The sequence below is a fragment of the Sycon ciliatum genome, chromosome 5, assembly GCF_964019385.1.
Source record: "Sycon ciliatum chromosome 5, ocSycCili1.1, whole genome shotgun sequence".
Taxonomy (NCBI): domain Eukaryota; kingdom Metazoa; phylum Porifera; class Calcarea; order Leucosolenida; family Sycettidae; genus Sycon; species Sycon ciliatum.
The window spans coordinates 33,578,026-33,595,727 of NC_088647.1; the positions used below are offsets into that span (position 1 = coordinate 33,578,026).

General features: G+C 45.8%; 1 protein-coding gene across 4 annotated transcripts in view; it reads left to right on the forward strand.

Moving 5' to 3' along the window:
- LOC135818402 (early growth response protein 1-like) overlaps positions 1–17,702 on the forward strand; it is a 37,383-nt gene that overhangs the window by 562 nt on the left and 19,119 nt on the right. The window contains exons 2-3 of one of the 4 annotated variants that reach the window (XM_065331766.1): positions 3,080–3,155; positions 17,253–17,371. The gene's annotated coding sequence lies outside the window, so the exon portion shown is untranslated. Of the gene's footprint in view, positions 1–3,079; positions 3,156–6,123; positions 6,231–15,303; positions 15,382–16,160; positions 16,674–17,252; positions 17,372–17,702 lie in introns of those variants that run through there. The other 3 variants (XM_065331768.1, XM_065331770.1, XM_065331769.1) reach the window with 3 other exon arrangements.

A 17,702-nucleotide genomic window follows, 5' to 3' on the forward strand; every position in this document is an offset into this window, starting at 1 on the left:
ATGAGGTTTGTATGGTTCTGCCAATTTCACTGCTCCTGCAGCAGAATCCGCCAGTCCCTAGTAGTGGTAGCAACACTAGCATGTTATGCTGGAGGATCATGAGGAGATCGGGATTGACATTTCCGGTGTTTAGCGCCATTTGTTTAGGGCATTTGAGAAGAAGTAGCGACGACCCAGCCATTTTGGAATCCAATACACCACACCGCCACATTGCGCTCTTGGCCGATCCAAACTCTGCACTCACATCACCATCACCACAACGAGGACAATTCCGGTATATAGATTGATAATAACAATGACCCTCCAGACAGCTGTTTCGATCCTCCTGAGCTCACCAGTGGAGGCATATGATGTGTAATGAAAGAATAATACGAATAGACTGATCTTTATAGGGCTAAATAATTAATTGGCGCAATTGCGCTCATTCTGCCTAGAAACGTGGCATACCCTAAGTGACAAAAGCGATAACAAGGTCTGGTGATAAAGACACGCGCTCATGGCTGGGACAGAAACATGTAGCACGTGTGAAAAGGGGACGCAAAAAAACAGCAGTAAGTCTAACACCAGAAAAGTAAGTAAGTATTAGTTACTGCATGTGCCACAAAAATAAAGATACTGCGGCTGACTGTACTTGCCCCATAGTGACGTGACCGGGAATGAACGACGAAGCGAACTGGCCAACGCGGCAGACCCAGAGGCCCCTGAGGCAATAACTGTCCTGCCAGCCCGTCGCACACAGCCACACCACGCCGCCATACCCTTTGAACACGCACTCTGATGTTGCCTGCGCCTTCAGTCAGCATCTTCCGCGGTAAACCAGCTTGACACAACGAGAGGCCCATGGGGCATTCACTCCAGGCAGGGCTGTGCTTCGTCCGATGCTGCTAAATTTGATGTTGAGGAACTACTAGTATCCGGCTTGTGTTGTAATTTCACTGCCGCTCTACGGCGCATTTGAAGTTGAAATGCGCCGTAGAGCGACAGTGAAATAATGACGAGACAAGCGGGATAGTTCCTCAACATCAAATGCTAGATCAAATTTAGCAGCATCGGACGCAGCACAGCCCTGACTGGAGTGAATGCTCCATGGGCCTCTCGTTGTGTCAAGTGGCTGGTTTGCGGCCGAAGATGCTGACTGAAGGCGCAGGCAACATCAGTGTACGTGTTAAACGGGCATGGCAGCGTGGTGTGGCTGTGTGCGACGGGCTGGCAGGACAGTTATTGCCTCAGGGGCCTCTGGGTCTGTGATTGCCTCAGGGATAGGGCCAAGTAGGGGCCTCTTTAATTTAAACGGGTATGGCTGCGTGGTGTGGCTGTTTGCGACGGGCTGGCAGGACAGTGATTGCCTCAGGGCTAGGGGCCTCTGGGTCTGCAGCGTCGGCCAGTTCGCTTCGTCATTCGTTCCCGGTCACGTCGCTATGGGACAAGTACAGTCAGCCGCAGTATCTTTGTTTTTGTGGCGCATGCAGTAACTTACTTTCATGGCGTTAGATCATAGACTGACTGCTGTTTTTTGCACCCCCTTTTCACACGTGCTACATGTTCCTGTCCCAGCCATGAGTAGGCCTTGACAGATTATGCTAATATTTTCGAGAAATTATGCTTTTCGCATTGCTGAAAAAATTGCAGAATTATGCTATTTTTATGCTAAAACTTATCAAATTATGCCCCATTATACTCACATATGCTGCTAATGTACAGGTATATGATGGTTCTGTTCAATATAACAGGGGAGTTTTTTGTAGAGGGCGTTGTACTAGTAGCAAATGTTCAATGGGGTCAACGCACCGTCCGACCTATGTAGCTACGACCGTCACTGATTGTAGTGGATGGGACATGTTATCAAAGGAGCCGTAAACCTACGACTTCCTGGTGCATCTACTTGTACTTGTACTTGTAGAACAAGTACAACTGTATGGAATTTGATGCGAACAGGCGGATTATTCCAATTTATGCAATTTGCCTCGAATTATGCGATTATTCGATTTTGGTAGGAATTATGCGAAAAATTATGCTAGCATAATCTGTCAAGGCCTAGCCATGAGCGTGTGTCGTTATCGCCTGACCTTGTTATCACTTTTGTCACTTAGGGTATGCTACGTTTCTATGCAGAATGAGCGCAATTGCGCCAATTTAGCCCTATAAAGATCAGTCTATTCTTATTATTCTTTCATTCAACATCATCGGCCTCCACTGATGAGCTCAGGAGGAGCGAAACAGCTATCTGGAGGGTCATTGTCAATATCAATCGATTAAACCGGAATTGTCCTCGCTGTGGTGATGGTGACGTGAGTGCAGAGCTTGGATCGGCCAAGAGCGCAATGTGGTGGTGTGGTGTATTATTGTTTAGGACATCACTAATTTATTCAGTTGTGCCTGTGCAGGTTTTGTGGCCAGCTTTTATCGAGTTCTCACCATTCCAGGCAGACATAATGGGATAGTCTAAGACCATGATTGAGAAACAGAGGGAACGGACGCAATATTCACTTTATGTCTTGGTATTTTGATCAGAAAACACATGTCACAGTAAAACTACGATGCGTGTTACTCCGAGCCAAAATTTCATGGCCCTTCGATGCCCAGAAGCGCCATACCCAGCAGGTGAGTCTTTGACTTGTTGCTTCGCACTGCGACTTGAGTTGTACGTCTTTCGAGAAATCAACTTCTTGTTGCAGGTAAACAGCGGCTCGCCTCTCGCAAATAAAGCACAGTATACCATTGAAAACAGTATGGAAGCACACACACAAGGCTTATTGTTGCTTTGTACTGTCCGTCGTGGAGCGATAGCAATTACCTCAGTTCAGATCTCAGAGTGAATTTGACGTGCACTCTAAAACCTTTCCGGTTTGGAGCCACCTCTGATTTGATACGAAAAATTGGGCAACTTGGGGGCAACGGGCCAACACAAAGGAGTAGCTCAGTTCGATAGACTCTGGCCTCAGAGCAAACTTGAACATGCCAGTTTCCTTCCACAAACATATTTCAAGTACGAAGTACTCAATCCACGCTGATGATCGGTTTGGGTCCAAACAAATATTGCTGTCAAACCGTTTCTATTTGAAACCGTCCGCTCTACCAGGTTCAAGTTCAACCACGCCATCAGAGACAACTGGAGGAACCTGCCCGTGAAACCGAGGCTGTTTCCAACATCAGAGGTAAGCAGTGACTACGGTTGTTTACTTTACCCCCCCCCCCCCCACACACACACACAAAAAAGGAGGCTCACCTAACTAACATGCCCCACGGTCCAAATCATCTAAGGTATCCAAAATCTCAATTATATTTTATATTTATATTTATTACAACATCTCAAGACTCGGTGGAAACACCGGCCAATGAGAGTGGGTGATTGCCAACCACGGCGATAAATAAAAATAAGGGGAGGGAAAAAGAAAGAGTAGCAAAATGAACAGCAACAACAACTCCGTAAAGAGAGATAATGTCAAATAAAAACAGTGAAAAACACAGAGACCCAAAGGACATGTGGATAATGAGCTATTTATATCGTAGTAAATAAGGGGCGGCACGGATCTTAAACTTAAATCCAAACCTATTTTGAGGTATTTATATTCAAACAATTTCAATGAAGATGGAGTAGTAGGGTATTTAAAGAGTCGGCGTGGAGAAAGCAATTTCATTAATGCAATAAGGAGTATAATAGATGCAGACATGGCCAGACAACAACGAGTTAATGGAATTTTAAAGGATTTTTATTTTATTCAAAATCGATTTTCGTGTTCCGCTCATCAGTGAATAGTATCGGAACTGAGGGTACTGTGTACAAAAAAAGAACATTTTATAACAGCATAATTAAAAGTGTGAACAAAAAAGGGAAGTGCTACAGCATTACATAATAGGTGTCAAACATAGTGCTAAAATATATAACTGAGTGCAGGCACAAAGCATGAGGTGATACAGTGAGGTGATACAGTGCAACATGACACGATAAAAATCGATTTTGAATAACCTAAAAATCCTTTAAAATTCCATGAACTCGTTGTTGTCTGGCCATGTCTGCATCTATTATACTCCTTATTGCACTAGTAGGGTATTGTCAATCTTTTTTAATTAAATGTTCTAAAGCTATGGTTCTGTAGCAATTCTCAGAAAAACATTCAGGAAAACAACAACAACAGCAACAACAAAAACAACAACAACGCAATTTTGATGTGAACATATTGAACAACATCAACATGTAGACGGGTGGTTCCGACTTGGTGAAGGCCCACTCCATCATAGTTTAATAGACATAACAGAAACAATAAAGACAATACAAAACAAAAGCAACAAGACTCAAATAACTCCCTAGGATAATGAGGGTCAGAACCGGGGCTAGCCCCCATGTACATGTACGTCAAATGGTCGCAATACTGGGGCTCTGCCAACCGTAGATGGTTGGGCGTCCTCCTCCGCCTTGTAACATGCTGTCAACCAAACAACATGTATAATTTTGGACGGGATCAATGTCACAGTTGATGGATTTACCGACTTTCAATTACCACAGGAACATTTTGAATCTCGGGGGCAAGAAGTTGTTGATGCATGGCACGTTTTTCGACTTTCTCAACTTCCTTTTCAGCAATGTGTTGATCACCAGGTCCCGCAATGTCAATGGTTACGGCATTGGGGGAAGACCCATCAACCGGAACAATATCAGGCCATCAGTGCTCAATGACGCGATTGCACTGTAAGGCGAAATCCCGCAGAATCTTGATTTTCTGGTCTTGCTGAGATATGTTGACGTCTGACGGGTCTCTAGCTTCAGACACATTATCGTTGGGTGCAGGATGCTTTGGTACTGTTGCATTCGTTTGGTATACTCAATCACCGGATTACAATGGAGCTTGCAGTAGATCTACATGTACAATCATACTTCTCTTCACATGGTATCCCTTGTATACGGCAGAGCGACCAGAATGCCAAAGAGGGCAGCCGACTCCATGCTCCATGCAATCCCGCTTAGAGAGTTAGATCACACACAATCCCGTTCAGCTAGTGTTGAACACTCATACTTCAGTACTCGTCCAGCGAGTTTGAACGCTCATAATCCGGTCAGCTACTATTGGAATTATTGATCCGCAATCGGACGAAGGCCGCAGATTGGCACTCACCGGGCTAGAATCCAGCAGCCACAGGTGGAACCATTGCTTTCATTATAATCCGTTACAGCTGCCAGCATCCGCACCAGTGTGTAGTTTTCTTCGGAAAAGAGGTCAAAATGCAATTGATCCTCAGCGAGAACTGCAACACAGGACAATGAAACTGTACTGCCTACATGTAAGTATATCAGGCATGGTTGGTTTGGCATGGATCTTCACCGCCAAAGCAAGAACAAACTGATGCAGATGAAGCATGCAATCCGGCTCTTGTTCAAAGGGCAAGACTATCACTTCCGATGCTTGGCGGCATGAATTCACCAATCGCAGAAAATAACGAGTTGTGGCAATATACTTCGACCCACTTAGTGTGAGACGCTTCGCCACGCATTACGTCCGTGTGCTTCAGCCAAACCAGAGTTTAAGACCATCTGCCATGGTCCGAACTTTTTTTGGGTAAACGTCTGCAACCAAACGAAGTGAAAAGACATCTGCCTGGTATTTGGCGTACGCCACGTGACTCGACCTGGTGAGAATGATGTACAAGCGCGCATACCGGAGAAGAACAGGCGCAAACTGGTGCTATGTCAGTATGTGTTAGTCACATGTGCAGATGACGTATCCTATACAGTGCAATGCTGTTTGAATCCGGTGCGACGCAGAGCAATCAAGCATGTATCCGCTTGGCATAGGTGAAGACACGAACCTGTTTCTCGATACTACTGTATGCCGGTTGCAAATGTATTGGAAAAGCTGAATCTAGATGCAAGAGGGTATTACACGTACATATATGTATGTGCATGACACATCGCCTAGTTGCCTAAATCATGCATACATGTACATCTACATGCCTGTCAGACATCGTGGGACAGATGGCCGGGTGGATAGCATACTGTCCCTTAGCAAAACCTGTACTACTGGCCCATCCTAAGCTTACGCGACCACTACCATCCCACGCCTCTTGGCAACGAGCCAAGACAGCCTATAAAAGAATATCAAAACCAAACGAAATGATCCTTCTTTCCAAACGACCTCACCGAAAAGTTCTATTGGGAAGATATCTCTATTGAGGTCGAAGGCAGATTCTGGCAATCACGTTTTCCCAAGGCAATAAGGAAGGCCCAAATGTGAAGGGTAAGTGAAATCAGGATTAATAATTTTCCTCAGTGTACTTGAATTTAATACGATAAAAATAACAAACCCTGGATTTCGTAACTTAGTGATGCTGACAGTCGTAGTATGGTAAATCTGTTTCCGTTATCGGGGTTTTGGTCTTATGGAAGCTGACAGACCTTTTTGTGCCATATCCACTGGCCAATTATTTGCATAATTGAAGTCGTTATTTCTGTTTTGTTCGCGTGTTCCCGGGACACATACTGTTGCTGTTAAAAGGTTTTGGAATTTTCGCCAACTCCTAGCCCACTCCTAGCCCACTCCTAGCCCACTCCTAGCCCACTCCTTGCCCAAGGTTCGCGGCTGTTTGCTGCCAGCTCAGAAAAATTGTCACGGTTCGTGTGAGGCTACATTTAACTGTGTTTTCCACATCGGCAGGAACCCAGCACCATGTACGACCAATGCGCAGATGCAGCTCCTAAATCGGTGGGTAGATCAGACCCTCCACCAAAATGGTCAAAGATCGAAAAAATCCCACTCGCTGCATCCGTATTTCCCTCGTACCAGGCCACGAGTTCCCAGTTTCTAAACCCGTGCCGGTTAGAAATTTTGTTTGTTTGTTTGTATACTTATTTGAATTCGCAAATCCAAACGAGCATAAATGCTCAATGACAAGGCAGCGAATATGTTATTATGTTACAACTTACAGAGGGAAGGAGGGTTGGGGCGAAAATATTGAGAAAGAGGAGAGGATTGTAGATTCATGTATGCAGCAGTTTTAATTCTGCTTGTGGTCATGAGGCGAGTATGTTAGACAAGCTCTTGCCATTGAACAAAGGATACTACCACCAAGGTATTCATACCTTCAGCTGAATTCATCAGTAATGCCAGGACATGGTAAAGCGGCTAAGAGAGTTGCGAGTACACGTACACAAACAGAGGAACAAGCAGTTGCTGAGTTTCACGAACTAAATCGATCATCAGACGAAAGTAGAGGACGGTGGATAAACGTCACATGGAGATTTACGAGTATGATTGTTCCTACATTCACATTGAAGTCCCCTGTGCAATTCCATAAATAGTGCCAGTACAGGAAGTTGTTAGTCTCGTCAGATCGCTATCGTACCCATTCTGCTGAGTAGAACTGGGCATCACAACGTGGTGCCTGTCGGCGTGTGTAAAGCGATAACTCATTTAGATTTTTTCCTACTGAATTGAATCCAAAATCGAACCACTAGAAGGTGATAAAAACTATCTTTTTTTGTATAAATGGAAGCTACATGTACTGTACATGTACTTGTCAGTGGTCGTTACCTTTACACATCAATGGGCCTAAACGCGTTTAAAAATTGAAGACATGTGCTGTGCCCGTGCTGGTGGGTATAATCGTTGGTATAATCGGATCTGCAGCTCATGAATGCACTCTTTCGAACTTTCCTTCGAATATCTTCCTTCAATCGCCGCCGCCTTGTCTTTAGATAGAAGCCTAACATATCAAAAATAATACCTTACAGGAGTTCTCTTGGAAATACTTCAAGTTCTCCTATGGTGCATTCCGGGCCATGAAAGATCGCTCCTAGATAGGAAGTGTCCAATGACCAAGGGCGTCCATGCAAACTACAACATTAGTTTACATGTAAAGTATAGGTTTACAGCTGCACACACGCAGGTTTGACTGTGACGTATAAACACGCACTGACTTGGTAACATACACATACATGTACATATAATTTTTAAGAATCCGGCATCGCTCATCAACACATCTCCAGGGAGTAACTCCGTGAATTGGAGGTAAGCAATGGGCGCGTCTAGGAAGAGTGAGGCATGTCACATGTACAGGTGAACACTACTGCAACCGAGATATTGAAAACAGGTGTGTGAAGGCTATAATTGGGTGTGTGAAGGCTATAATTGTTGGTACATTGATACCGATAGGTGCTGTTTCCGCAAGTCTTTTTGGAATCTTGCACCCAGCTTGAGTAAGCTTGTTGATCAGGCGGACGAAAATGACTTCGACCACGGATTCATTGCAAGGCCATTATGATTTTCTAGTGACGCAAATGGAACTGCAGGTTATAACTCAAACATATGTGGCGTCCTAAACTTGTAAACAATGGCAGTTCCCCATTCGTGGTACGTTGTGCCTGTACTTGAAAGCTCTATGACATTGAGAGCACAGTACGTCAAATGGACGATTCACGTTGACTTGTCACCTGACGACGTATGACTAGGTATTACGCTCTTGGTTTACTGGAGACTTTGAGTCTTTGACAGGTGGGGGAGTATTGTGCTCCGATGCCCCATGCAGTCCAGGTATCCCAACAGTGACATGATTTCTGAATTCCTATCAGCTTACCAGTACCCAGGTTCATTGCAAGTGTAGGAGCCCTTTTCATTCCATATATGGCTCGCTCAGAAAGACCAGCAGTGACTTCGACATCGTCTTAGAATTACAGAGTGCGCTCAAGCTTTGTTTGCCTCCATGTGACATCGCGCCGCGTGCAGGAGGAGCTTCTTGACTGACGTCATCGGTACTTTACACATGGCACGCTGCACTGCCCTGTGGCCAGCGACAAAAGTCTGGATCGGGTGATGAGCAATCTTCTAGCGTTATCGGAGATTGTGACGATTGGTTACACTGGCTAACCTTAGTAGGCAAATCGTCACTGTTCACATTGGCTACGAAGAGTCTTCGCTGCCTTCCTGAAAACGCAAGAATGCTTGAAGGGTGTGGAATCCATTGGGAAACCAGCGTAATTAGACATGCACCGTTCGTGTTTGATCACCTTGGTGCAGGTGAATAACGTCATTTAGGCTACGCATGGAATGACGTACTGGGTTGGTCTGTGTGATCATCGGGCAAAAATACAGTGTGCAACGATTGCAGGAATTCAGAATATGTACAAACAACCATCATCATCGATGCCCATTTAGAGTAATCGACTCATACCTCACTGCATATCCTCGCTCCACACAGCAGCTTGTACCACAATGTATATCGGAGAAAACATAATACTCAATACATTTAAGCTCATGTATGCTCCAATAGAGAAAGTCGGACATTTTAACGGAAGAAATTCGGACCTACTGCAAAACATTATTGGGAAGACAATGGTTGTATTGAGGCAGGAGTGTCTTTAGAGGCGTATATTTGCCTTTAGTCCTTCAATCGATCTGAGTTGAACGCGTGAGCTGATAATACAAGAGGATCAAGCAATATTTCTTGCCATCGCCTTCTAGTCAGGAATGTTGAGCCGGATCGACTTGCACAAATCAGTGACAAGCATTTTCCGGGCCGTGATGATGAACATCTCTCTTCTAGTGCTTGACTTCGCTCAATGAACAGTCTGCGCTTCTCCAGTATAGATCCCTTGCTTCCTTTTGAAGTTTTTTTGTTGCGAACTCCACAGGAACGTAAACTTTGCGTACTCCTGATGCACCCTGTACCCATGGCATGCACATCTATCATCCACGTATGTTTACATATCTACATGTATGTACATGTATGTACATGTATTTGGGAATCCGATGCAAGCATTGTACATGTACAAATCTATATGTACATGGTTGTTCGTTTTGTTTATGGTCAACAACGAATTCCCAACACGTGATAGGATCAATGACACAAGATGAGACAGCAACTCACTGCTCTCATGACAAGTTCTTTCAGCCGTTGACGTTTGATTGGCAGGCTTGCGAAATGCCACACCTGTCCACAAAACGTAATTTTCCCGTTTTTCTTACAGCCATGGATGCCCGCTCACTCATTTCCATGCATTCGATTGCGCGTTTCCATACTACAAGCATGTACTGTGTACATGTAAATACACTGTACTAGTATGTTGTTCATGCACATGTTCTTTGGGCGTGCTGTGCTAAAATGTGCTTCAACAGCGTATGCACCATCTTCTCTGGTACATGTACATGTACATGTACGGTGTATGAAAGGCACGAGCACTGTGCTGCTCTTTGAGATTCTCTCCCTCTCCTCCCCCAGTGTTCCTCTGTAGGCCAGTCGCTCCCTCTCTCACAACTCTGCTCTCCCATTGGCCAATATGTTGAGGCTAGGAAGTACATGTACATTCGCCCATCCTTAATCCTTGTGCTTGTGGAGGGAAATTTAGATTTGTAAACAAATTCAGAAACACAAGTCTCCGGTGTTGTTTTATTTTGGGATGCGTACCACTTATTAAATCAAGGCCGAAATAGCTACCACTATTTCGTACCACTTACGAAGAACAGTAATAAAACTTGCAATTTTTCAATTGTATATATACGAGTATGTAAAGAATGGAGTTATATTGTAAATCTTGAGACAGGTGTGACTGATCTGATGCGAGGTTTAAATGTGGACTTTCGATTCTTTTGAGTTCAGATCGCTGGTAAAGTACTCAGTCGTAGACAAAGAAATGTCGGTTCACCGCCATCGCAAGGAAGTTGAACTTTGACAGGTCTACAATAGGCATCTTGCAGAATATCAAGCTTCTGTGTATCTTCCGGTCGGTGGTGTCTTGTGGTCGGTGTCAGCCTCGTGGAAGGGCTTGGTACTATCAGTGATATCCATGGAACTACAAGATGCTTCCGTACTTCCACATGATGCACAGCTGCATGCACATACATGTACATGTACATGTACATAGCCATTACACACACATGTCCATGTACATGTACATGTGCATTCACAAGACTTAATAGAATGTACCTCAACTGCATTAGTAATCGTCCTAAGAGAACATAATATCCCTTCTCGTGACTAGATAATGCGTTGTACATGTAAATCCTCGCTTCTTGACGTATCACTCTCGGCTTCAAGTCCACCGCCATTCAGTCTCGTGCGTTGCCTGGTATGGCACTCTGTGCCTTCCACGCTTGATCTCTCACCTTCTGCTGACGTCACCCGCGTCCTTTTCTCTCAGTCCGTTGTGTTGGGTGATATTTAAACTATGCACTACTCGTATCTGCCTGGATTCTGGTACCAACCGCCTACCACCCACGACTATCACACGCGATGAGTTTGATGACACCAAGAGAAGCGCTCCACTTGAAATCTCAACCGACACACTTGATAGTAAGTTGCAAGTAGCAAGTGGATGTGTTCGGACGGTGCTAGACCTGTGACTAAATTTGGTAAGTCCAACACTGCGTGTACCGCTACCGACTTCTGCATTTTGTTTACAAAACTCCTGCGCATTGTGTACCAGGGCAACTTGTAACTATTGTCAACGATTGATCTCGGATACGACTAAAAACGTGCCAAACACGGAGTACACATACACCAAAAGAGGAATGGAGGTTTGCCGTGTATACCGTGTTTTAGAATTCGTGTACCTGTATCAAAAACCGAGTCGAGATTTGCCAGCTTTGAAGACAGGGAACTTAACAAACTGCCTTGACTTTGAAATAAACCATAATAATATTTTGGTTTATTTCATATCATAATATATTATTATGATATGATTTTTGATCCAACGCTCATGATGAAGCCCACCAACCTATCTATAATAATGTTCAGCAATACGCAAGTCACTGCCAGATAGTAGACAATTCCGCTGTTGACGCTACTAAGCCACTGTTATGCCCTAAGTGCGACAATACTCTGTTTTGTACTCGCGTGATAAGCACAGGATATGGTAACATTGCATATCATTATATGTCTGGAATTCAATAGAGTGAGAAGTTCCTGTCTTTTTCCAGAGTGGATAATGTCTCACCTCCCAATTAAACGTGTACTTGTTTAAAACAGAAAGTGTGACGGGTTCGATCCCCAATTGAAATGCTACTACATATAATGACAGGCGCAAGAACCACTCAACGGAATTCACAATAGAGAATTGATGGAGAGTCATTTAAGGCGTTTGGGAGTTACCTAGGCATTGATCACTACTTGCAGGAATAGTGGAGAAAAGTGATTGAGCCACTTCAGTGCCGCGTACCAGAACGAGTGCTAGATGGTGTGGCCATGGTTCTGCCAGCTTTGTCCACATCTGCTGCGCTGCACCTGGGTGACTCAGATACTCTGCATTTTGCCCGCAAACAATCCATCAACGTAGTCGTTCTCCTGGGTAGCCTAACTGAAATAGACATGTGGCGCAAAAAAAGTAGTCGATGGATACAGTTCATGGGTGGCATGACGTCATTATGAGAAATGGACCACCAACAATTTATCATACCAGAGTTTTCTTCTGCGAAATGCCTAAATCCAAATCAATGAAATGGCGTTCAAAAAGTTAAAAATATAGACGAAACCATGCTGTAATGGGTTTAGGAACCTTCTCATGGCGTGTGACCATGCGTAAGACCAGAATCATTTCTTTACGAAGGCGTCAAGTATACTTGTATCTGTATGCACTAGTATGCTGCTGTAGTGCAAGCTACATGTATGGTACAGATACATGTACCACGGTCAAGTAGTTGGATTGTGGCCAAACCGGTCTCACGCCTCAAGGTACAACGCCACATTGTAAGTTGCTTTTCCACGAACGCCAGCCACCAGTACTAAAATAATATTTGTTTTCGCTAAGGGCGTTTCCTTGCAGTTCCCTCTTCTTTGGATATAATGTAGTACTTGTAACAATCACGAGCGGATGGATCTTTGCAGGCATTGCATAACCTTACGAACGAGCGACTCCCATGATGGTCTGCGTGAGACAGTATAAACATTCTTGTGAATGAACACACCATCATTGCAATGCACCCGGGTCATTTTATTGATGATGGCATAGTATCAGCAAGGGTGCATGGTGCAATTCGATCACGTCTTGCAAAGAGCGGTCGATTTTTCGGCATACGAATGCTTTCATTTTGTCGTCGAACATGTGTTTCAGGATGCGCCCTCTGCCAACCAACAGGGGTACATCGTCAACCAGTTGACTTTTACATGTACACGAAAATCTGGCTCTTACTTTGTTTTGGAGGTGCTCAGGGTTCACAAAGCCGCCGTGTGGTCGCCGCATGGGCGTTGACTTACAGTCTTGCACGCAGCAGATTGATGAGTGACGGTCGAATCAATCCTGGGTCCTTTGTCACACACACACACACACACTGCACCCACCTGGGATTTTGAAACGTACCATTGCGCCTTGTCTATCCATGCATACATTCTTTTGACTTCACTCACTAGCCTTTCCGCTCACGGCGTCTATCTAGGTCCGGCGAATACTCACACATGTATAAATATTATTATTTGATTTCGGGAGAGACGGAACTTGAAGCCCCTGGACACGGTATGATGGTGGCTATTCGGATACGGATAAGTGAAGTACCAAGTTCAGAGCAATTAGATGGATCCAATACTTTGAGAAAGTCTGACCACATCGGTTGAGCGCAGGTGCCAACAATCCAACTGCCACGTGTTGTTCATGTTCATCATTGCCTGGACCAGTTGATCTTGAGAAACAAAAGACCGGGATAATAAGGCTGATCAGGTGACAGTAGAAATCTCTTGTTCAGTCTGACCGGCCATTGTGCTAATCTTGAACCTGATTGTTGAACTTTCTTCAGCAACAATGCGTACCCTACTCTAATTCGGGGTGCGGTATGGGGCCGATGCCGACAGCGCATGTCGAGATTGGGCTCGATTCAGCACGGTACGACCGACAAAACGTATCACAGTCTGCAGGCAAAGAGCTATGTTCGGTCAGCACATTGCTGGGTGTCTGGCACAGCGAAATGTACCTTCAGCACAATTACACTTTCGTACCAAGGGCGAAGTCGAACTTGACAGGAGCAATTGCCAACTCAGGACGTTCAGCCGATGGGAACAGCGATAGACAAATACGTTTACCCGTTTCCATTGACATTGAGAAAACGACTTGACTCAACAGTACAAGGGATTGCGTCTCCCACCCTTTTGTTCCCCGCATTGTGGTAGCACCTACCTGAAACTACAATGGCACGGTTCAGTGATGACGCAGATAGGCCTGTCACTTAGCACTCGGGCCTGGCCTGGGACACCCTTCCCAGATGCGATCCACTCCATTTTGAAGGTGGTGCCGTTGGCCTGCTGGGCCGAAAAGATTTGCATTATATACGCTTAGAAGATCATTGACATTGGTGCTGTTGCCTATGTCCCTGGTCCCATAGCCGTGCGCTCTGGCATCGTGAAATAATAATAATTATTGTGTTCTGAGAGGATCAATGGCTTTCAAGCACCCAGCGCTGGGCACGTGAGGAAACCTATCCTAAAGCACGGGCCGCAAAGGGGCAGTGAGTGAAGATTTGGAAGCCTAAGTGGAAAACATACACTGTACATTGGTAAATACTGGCGAGTTTTCGGGCCGGAATCAGCGCTCCCGTGCAGTGGACACTGGCACTGAGCAATACAGGCTTCACCGGACTAATTACGTACCTTGACGCACGCTAATGGTTTCGCTGTAGTCCTGACCTGAAACCTTCAGGCTTCACAGTTGTGTGGCAACATACATACCCAGTAAACAGTGAACAGTAAAACAGGGGTACTCCGGTTACTATTACTATTACAGTGTTAGGCATCTCTTCTGCGTGTGCGCTTGTGGCATGTGCTAAGACTGGGTCCATTATAATTGGTGACACTTCTCACTCAGCAGCACGGTCACCAACACCCTGGGCCTTTTGTTGTAGTAACGGGAGCTGGCACTGTCCATTGTACACATGACTTCGTATGCTGCGTTATGTGTGTGTCGTGTGTGTGTGTGTGTGTGTGTGTGTGTGTGTGTGTGTGTGTGTCCAGCTCAGGGCCCCTGAGTCTTCGTTGTACTGTGTGTCCATGGCCCCTGACTCTTCGCCATTGTTGAACTGTCGTGCCTATTAGCATCTGAGTGAAACCTACCATCTGTCCACTGGTGTGTGTTGCCTGCACCACGGGATCTGGATTGGAAAACAATCGAGCAAAGTAGGCAGAAAGCACTTGCTGGCACTTGGAAGAAGTGACTGACACGAGCAATGCGAACACACTTCGCATCTGAACCGGTGTTGTACTTTCCAGGTAGAAACTGGTGTAGCTGTGCTTCCCAGGACGCTTTGATCTTGGATCGTACAGCGTAGGTCTTATAAAGCCAACTTACAGCCAAGGACACGCTCACTGTTTCTTGTCAGGGACACCAGGTCTTCTGACAGGTAGCTTGTCATTTTATGATCCAGTTTGATAGCGACGCCTGAGACTTGTTCAAAGGCAGTGGAAATACAGACGCGCCAGGTAATAAAGTGGGATGTTTACTCTTACTTGCAACAAAACTCACAGAAATAATAATATCGCGTGTTAGCGATTGCTGATTTATACTGTCACGGTTAGTTAATTCTTGCTGCGCCCTCTTCAGAAGTGAGAGTTGCCGCTTTCTAGTATCTTGAAATACCTGCTCCCGGGATCCCGCTGACATCACCCCCAGCCAGTCTGTCGTCCCCTGATAATGATAGCTACGAAGCAAAGCCTGTCACCAGGGGTGGTGTACATCGTGATTTTTGTGACTGGCATGGGTGTCACGCCGCTAGGCCTTTGCGCTTTGGGCAGACTAGAACTTAGAAGTGTCAATCAACTCAAATCGCGGCCGCATCTCTTAGCTGGCTGCGTGAACGTAATGTCGTGCTGATGTAACCCACCCCGGGAATACTGTGGAGTTGTGCACTCGAACTATTTAGTAGAAAGTCAGCAAATGACTTTCCAAAACGTCGGTGACATCCCGGAGTGCGATCCTTGCACAGTGGTACTGGTAGGTCCACTTGTTATCAAGACGATAGGCAACGTGTGGCAACGTGTCTAGCCCGCTACAGGTACCAGTTCTGCAGGTTCTGCAATCTTTTGTACGCGTAATGATCGACGTTCCGACTTCCTCAGTCATAATATGTACCGAAAACGTGCGAACGGCATTGATTTTAATCTTACTGGAGGCGGCTTCATAAGACTCATCCTAAGACTCATCACCTCACTGGTAATCCCAGTGTCTTGTTTTTCGCTCAGACTGCAGCCCCTGACGCTACAGATACATGTAGGCTGGCCTGGGTTGCGACTAACCCCAGACTGCGGGGACCAAACCCAGTGGAGCGGAGTAGAGCTCTCCGTGGTCGATAACCATAGAAGAGACCGCGGAGGCGGGTCTTACTCACAACTGTCTGATGTCACGGATCTGCAGAAAATACTTCCCTCCGCCTGTCTCCTACACGTCTGCAAATGTCTAGCCAGTCTTCATAAGACCGAAAAGAAGGCTTCGTCTTCAGTTTTAACCCGTGTAATGCGATACGAGTCTTACTGCCATGCTACAGACAGACTATTGATGATACAGAAGAAAGACGCGTTGTTTGTGGTGCAACGTCAGATATTTCAGGCGAACAGATAAAAGTAAGGGCGTTTCAGACGACCTTCAGCAGTCGTCCAGCAGCGCTCCCACGAAATCACCTGAGCGAAATTCGACGTCGGTTGGAGCACGTCAGAGCCTTATTTTCTTGGACCGCTTCTCAGTTGGACACTTGCAGTTCCTTCGTGCGATTCCTGAGGTGAGTTTAAAATTCGCCTGCTCGCTGACAATCTGACAATATGACAGCAGAGGCTATGGCTAGTCAGCGGTTAGGGACTTGCAACGCCGCGAAGTTTCGCAACGTTGCTTCTGAAATCAGAAACGACACTGCTGGTGCTTCCTCTGTGTCGCTTTCGGCTTGTATGTGGATTTGCGAGATGTTTTTCTCTTCAGTGCCTCGTGCATGTTCGACAAGGACGGAAGCGGAGTTTCAGCGTACGGAACCGATCAGTGCCCGTCGGAGACCGGCAACGGGCCAGCATTCAGCGGAAAGCCATGGGTGCCAGTTGGCCATTAGTTATTAGAGTGAACAAATGTCCCAGCCATCTAGTGCCCATATCCTGTCGAAGGCGCCGTGTACGGGGCATGCTGCGCTGCACTACTGACCTGCAGCCCGTGATGGGTCAATCTCCCCTAGTCTTACACTATGTACTGGTAGCGAAACAACGCTGGGGCTCGGTGGATGGGAAAAAGGATTGGGCGATCTGCCCGTTGCAGCCGAGCGGAATGATAAAATTGTGCGCACTTCTATCTGTGTTTGCTGCCCACATTTTCACAGACTTGAAGAAGAGTAATCCACGCTGCAGAGTAAAGGACAACACAGAGTGGGGACAGTGACAGATGAACTCTGGAGGGAAGGGTGCAGGCAAGACCGTCACTACCCAGCTGGATCCGGAGGTAAGCAAATCCCTGTCTTCATCAAGTCCGTTTGTGCATCGTGAAGTCTTTTGTGTTAGTACTAGAGAGTAGAGTAATTCGCGTGACACGGTCAAGTAGTATGTGGACCATGCATTGTGCGAGGAAGCTTCGGGTAGGAAATGCACCAACACCTGACGTCAGAGAGCCACCTAGCAAGCTAGCCGTGGACTAGCAGAGAGGAAGTGGCGAGCTGGGCGAGTAATCAACCCCATGCTTTACCCAACAGTTAGTGATGATCTGATCCAGTTCCTTCACAGGCCCAGTGTGCTTCATAGTCAGTTACATCCGACGTGGGATTGGAACATTTCCC